We start from the raw sequence: 6626 nt of genomic DNA on the forward strand, positions 1-6626 counted from the left end.
TTCCAAAATGGGGTCACTTGTGCGGGAGCTCCAATGTTTAGGCACACAGGGGCTCTCCAAACGCGACATGGTGTCCGCTAACAATTGGAGCTAATTTTCCATTCAAAAAGTCAAATGGCGCGCCTTCTCTTCCGAGCCCTGCCGAGTGCCCAAACAGTGGTTTACCCCCACATATGAGGTATCGGCGTACTCGGGAGAAATTGCCCAACAAATTTTATGATCCATTTTATCCTACTGCCCATGTGAAAATGAAAAAATTGAGGCGAAAAGAATTTTTTTGTGAAAAAAAAGTACTTTTTCATTTTTACAGATCAATTTGTGAAGCACCTGAGGGTTTAAAGTGCTCACTAGGCATCTAAATTAGTTCCTTGGGGGGTCTAGTTTCCAAAATGGGGTCACTTGTGGGGGAGCGCCAATGTTTAGGCACACAGGAGCTATCCAAACGCGACATGGTGTCCGCTAACGATGGAAATAATTTTTCATTCAAAAAGTCAAATGGCGCTCCTTCCCTTCCGAGCCTTACCATGTGCCCAAACAGTGGTTTACCTCCACATGTGAGGTATTGGTGTACTCAGGAGAAATTGCCCAACACATTTTAGGATCCATTTTATCCTGTTGCCCATGTGAAAATGAAAAAATTGAGGCTAAAAGAATTTTTTTGTGAAAAAAAAGTACTTTTTCATTTTTACGGATCAATTTGTGAAGCACCTGGGGGTTCAAAGTGCTCACTATGCATCTAGATAAGTTCCTTGGGGCGTCTAGTTTCCAAAATGGGGTCACTTGTGGGGGAGCTCCAATTTTTAGGCACACGGGGGCTCTCCAAACGTGACATGGTGTCCGCTAAAGAGTGGAGCCAATTTTTGATTCAAAAAGTCAAATGGCGCTCCTTCCCTTCCAAGCCCTGCCGTGCGCCAAAACAGTGGTTTACCCCCACATATGAGGTATCAGCGTACTCAGGACAAATTGGACAACAACTTTCGTGGTTCAGTTTCTCCTTTTACCATTGGGAAAATAAAAAAATTGTTGCTAAAAGATAATTTTTGTGACTAAAAAGTTAAATGTTCATTTTTTCCTTCCATGTTGCTTCTGCTGCTGTGAAGCACCTGAAGGGTTAATAAACTTCTTGAATGTGGTTTTGAGTACCTTGAGGGGTGCAGTTTTTAGAATGGTGTCACTTTTGGGTATTTTCAGCCATATAGACCCCTCAAACTGACTTCAAATGTGAGGTGGTCCCTAAAAAAAATGGTTTTGTAAATTTCGTTGTAAAAATGACAAATCGCTGGTCGAATTTTAACCCTTATAACTTCCTAACAAAAAAAAATTTTGTTTCCAAAATTGTGCTGATGTAAAGTAAACATGTGGGAAATGTTATTTATTAACTATTTTGTGTCACATATCTCTCTGGTTTAACAGAATAAAAATTCAAAATGTGAAAATTGCGAAATTTTCAAAATTTTCGCCAAATTTCCGTGTTTATCACAAATAAATGCAGAATTTATTGACCTAAATTTACCACTAACATGAAGCCCAATATGTCACGAAAAAACAATCTCAGAACCGCTAGGATCCGTTGAAGCGTTCCTGAGTTATTACCTCATAAAGGGACACTGGTCAGAATTGCAAAAAACGGCAAGGTCTTTAAGGTCAAAATAGGCTGGGTCTTGAAGGGGTTAAATCGCTACACTCGTCTAAAAAACGGGGTGTCGTCACTTTAATAAGTAGCGATGTTCCATTCCAACTTGTTGATGAAGTAACAGACCATTTGGGCAGGTTCCATATCCTTACTTGTTATTTAAACAACAAACCTTGTACAGTGGTGAATGTATATGCTCCAAACACAAATCACATTTCGTTTTTAAATAATCTACATAAAAAAGTGAATAAAATTAAATTAGGAGATATCATATGGATAGGAGACTTTAACATTGTGCCTGATAGCATTATGGATTCATCCTCTCTAGTCCGTTACAAGGCGCCAGTTTTAAAAAAGTGGTTGATCCAAAATGAACTCTACGACATATTCAGATGTCTTAATACTTAGTATTCTCACTATTCTGATGTGCATAAAACATCTTCCCATATAGATTTAATTTTGACAAATGTTTTTACCCTCTCCAAATTTAAGAGTTTTCAAATTAAAAAAAAAACTATTTCAGATCATGCCCCAGTATTAGCAGATTTTCTTCTAGGACCCCCACTCGGAAATAACTACCTATGGAAATGTAATCCTACATTGTTTAAAATCCCAGATTATAAGCAGGAAATAGAGACAATACTAAATAATTACTTCAAAGAGAATGTGTCTGAAGATATAAATGCATTTACACTGTGGAACGCCCACAAGGCAGTCCTCAGGGGAAGTCTCATACAATTAGCTGCAAGATATAAAAAGAAAAACAGGGAAAAAATTGCTAATCTACAAATCCAAATCAATACAAAAGAATTGCAGCAAAACAATATGCAAATACCATCTTCAAATATACAGGCGGAAATCCTGGAATTGAGGCGAAAATTGAAATCCGAGATTTTCCAAGAATATGACTATGTTATAAAGGCCTCAAAATTCAAAGGGTATACATCATTAAACAAGCCTACCAAATATATGATGGTAAAGATTAAAAAAGAACGTATCAACAGAAGAATTAACAAAATTATTTCCTCGTCAGGTGAAGTTATGATTCATCCCAAAGACATTGCTAGCTCTTTCGCAGACTTTTTTCGTCAATTATACAATTTGAAAGATGACCCATGCACACCCAGTATCGACCCAGACTCCATTAATGCATTCCTATCTAGTATTAACCTCCCCAAAATAACTCCATCTGACTTAATATCTATTAATAGTCCCTTCACAGAAAAAGAAATAATCGATACTATTAATAAATCAAAAAGTCAAAAAACACCTGGCCCAGATGGATTTTCCAAGGAATATTTTAAATCTTTTTCAAAAATGCTAGCCCCGCACATGGCTTCTATTTTTGCTCTTGCCTCCTCTCAGGGTTCCTTTCCTAAAGAGATGCAAGAAGCAGTTATCATTATGATTCCCAAAACTGGGGGGGATCCTGAGAGGATGCGAGACTACTGTCCAATCTCACTAATAAATAGTGATACAAACATTTATTCCAAGATTTTGGCGGATCGGTTAAAAAATATTCTCCCACGTTTGCTGGTAGATGACCAGATGGGATTCATTGATGGACGCCAAGCATCAGATGGGATCAGGAGGGTGATCAATTTAATGAACATTATCCAAAATTCAAATTCAAAAGCAGCCTTTCTAACCTTAGATGCTGAAAAGGCTTTTGACAGGATAAACTGGTCTTATTTGAGAGCGACACTTGAAAAGTTTGGGTTTGATTCGGGATTTATGTCCACTATCTTTGCTCTGTATTCGGGACCTAGTGCCAGGATCTACTCCAATAATTTCATGTCAGATCCGTTCATCATTTCCAATGGCACACGTCAGGGGTGTCCTTTGTCACCCCTGCTGTTTGTCCTTGCAATGGAACCTTTGGCGGAGAGGATCAGATCCAATATAGATATTCTTGGAATTGATATCCAATCCCGTCAATTTAAAATTAGCATGTATGCAGATGATATTTTTCTTACACTACTTAATCCAGCAGCCTCGATTGAAGCTCTCTCTTCAGAGTTAGACACATTCTCCAAGATATCATATTTTAAGATAAATCCACATAAATCTAAATATTTAACTTTTAATATGAATGAATCACATGTTGCAGAATTGAGGGATCAGATAAATCTAGCTGGGGAGGGCGACAAAGTAGTGTATTTAGGAATAATCTTAACAAACAGACTACAAAATGTAATAAAAACTAACGCTGATAAGATTTTTAAAACAATTTCTCTTGACATCTCTCAATTTGCTCAATCGGAACTTTCTTTATTCGGGAGAACAATGACTATCAAAACAATCATTCTACCCAAGATACTTTATCTTTTTAGAACTCTCCCAGTGACCTTCCCCTACCAATTTATTCATAAACTTCAAACTATGATAAACTCATTCATATGGGGTGGTAAGCGGGCCAGGTTGTCTTCAGATTTATTGTGCAAAAACAAACGTAATGGCGGGGCTGGCCTCCCAAATGTCCATGCTAATTATCTGGCTTCCCTGGTAAAACAAAGCCATCAGTGGTTTGATAAAAAACTATACCCAGCATGGTTCCAAATCGAAAGTGACATTAATAATCTTAATTTAGCACAGGATACTTTTTTCAGTTTCTTATTTCACAAACCAAAAAAGGAATCATCTCATCCCATTTTCAAGGCTATAATACAGGCCTGGAAAACTCTTCTTAAACCTCCAAGAAAAAATTTTGACAAATCAGAGCAAATTATGAAATTTCCTCTTCATCTATTGGCATTGATATATGATCTTCCACTTTCAGAAATTTGGGCCAAATCAGGCATTAAAAAAGTTGGACATATCTATAACGGGAGGAATTTTCTCACCTTTAGCGAAATTAAGACTAAATTTAACTTACCCTCATCTGAATTAATATTCGTTTAAACCCTAAAAGAGCATATACAGAAATTACTGACTAACCAACCATTAAATTTAGAAATTCTTTCTTCATTACTGTGTAGTGTAAAGAACAAACATATATGGAGTCTAAATAACCTCTACAGTCACTTCAATAGAGATACCTCTTGTTTTAAAAATATATACATGAAAAAATGGGAATCGGACCTCAACATTTCTTTACAAGTTGAGCAATGGGACAAGGCCATTAGGGATACATACATGTCTACCATTTCAATGGCTCTACAGGAGTCCTACTTCAAGGTGATCACACGTTGGTACTACACACCAATTAGACTTGCGCATATATATCAGGATCACTCTCCTTTGTGCTGGAGGAAGTGCGGATATCAAGGAAATCTTTTTCATCTTTTTTGGGGCTGCCCGAAAATAAAACCTCTATGTAGGGTTGAGCGAAACGGGTCGTTCATTTTCAAAAGTCGCCGACGTTTGGCAAAGTCGGGTTTCATGAAACCCGATCCGACCCCTGTGCGGGGTCGGCCATGCGGTACGCGACTTTCGCGCCAAAGTCGCGTTTCAATGACGCGAAAAGCGCCATTTCTCAGCCAATGAAGGTAAACGCAGAGTGTGGGCAGCGTGATGACATAGGTCCTGGTCCCCACCATCTTAGAGAAGGGCATTGCAGTGATTGGCTTGCTGTCTGCGGCGTCACAGGGGCTATATAATATATATATATATATATATATATATATTTACACGTCTAAATACTTAAAAGCTATATACACACACACACACATACACAGCAGTCACACAACGCACCTATGATGTCCTGAGTCAAAGCCCCCACAGCAGCGCCACACTCCAGAGTAGGCACGCTGAAGCCGTTTAAAAAATCATCGCTGTAGTTGCTGATAAGTTCATCTACAGCATCGGGGGTGTTCCTGGTAAATTCATCTAGATTATCGGGGATGGTCCTGATTAATTCATCTTAAACAAGAAAGAATAAACAATATAAAGATAATATATAAAACAATCCTTACTTAGAATGGGCCACTAACAGATACATGTATATAAATCTTGAAACATACCGAATACCGAATCCGCAACTTGACTGGAAAAAGCCGAAAAATGTTGGGATTCCATCTAAAATAAATTATCTGTGTAAATTTTTTGTGCAATCTATATTAACCGCACACACCACTCGTCAAGCTCATTTATATACACACCAAATAAAACTGCGGCCCGTGTATAAATATTCTTATACTAAGCAAATCATGGGTAATACGGCTAAGTCTTTCTATATTAATTATGCGCCACAAATATGATTTATGCGGTAAAACTATATTACACAGCCCCACTAAATATACCGCTACTGTATAAATATGACTATAAATATGTCTATGTTAAACAAAACACATGTAGTAAGTAAGCGCTGCATGCGCTAGTTAGGGCGTATTAACAGTTATTAACTACTGTATTACATAAATTATGTTATAATAGTTGCCCGCGGATAAGTCTTTCTATATTAATTATGTACCACAGAATATGTTTTATGCAGTAAAACTATATTATACAACGATACTAAATATGCAGCTATCCTCCAGTATAACACTAACTTATTAAACAAATAACACCCTTAATTATGGTTTAGAGATGCATAGTTAAATATAATTAAGCATTTGCGAATAATAAGACAACTGGCATATATACTTACATTTAGAATAGCTCTGCTTTTTTTAGTCTAGTCGGACTTCTGGTGAATGTCTGATGTACTGTAGTGGGACAGTCAGCTGTATTTATCCTGAGTGTCAGAAATCAGCTCACCTGTTAACACCCAGAAACACACCCAGTTACGCCCATCACACGCCTTCTGTTAACACCCAGAACACAACCATACATGCAATTAATGCATGCATTAACTCACGCATGATATAGCCGGATTAAAACAGGAATTTTTATACAGCTGAATTTCTGAAAGAAGCAGGCTGTTGATTAACGAGCCACAATCATTTTAATCAATCATGACGTCTAAATCGTATGATGCCATATTAGAAAAACAATATTTTACAAGCCAGGCACCCGGATCATTCTCGGGTATTGACAAATTATTTAGATCTGC

The 6626-nt window shown here is 37.5% G+C and overlaps 1 long non-coding RNA gene across 1 annotated transcript; it reads right to left on the reverse strand.

Moving 5' to 3' along the window:
• Positions 1 to 5346: 5346 nt before the first annotated feature.
• Positions 5347 to 6291, reverse strand: LOC138657855 (uncharacterized). Its single transcript, XR_011317225.1, has 3 exons — positions 6222 to 6291; positions 5596 to 5650; positions 5347 to 5494 (listed from the first exon to the last, which is right to left on the reverse strand). It is a non-coding gene; the product is annotated as an uncharacterized lncRNA (long non-coding RNA).
• Positions 6292 to 6626: the final 335 nt, after the last annotated feature.

The sequence above is a fragment of the Ranitomeya imitator genome, chromosome 1 (assembly GCF_032444005.1).
Source record: "Ranitomeya imitator isolate aRanImi1 chromosome 1, aRanImi1.pri, whole genome shotgun sequence".
Lineage (NCBI taxonomy): Eukaryota > Metazoa > Chordata > Amphibia > Anura > Dendrobatidae > Ranitomeya > Ranitomeya imitator.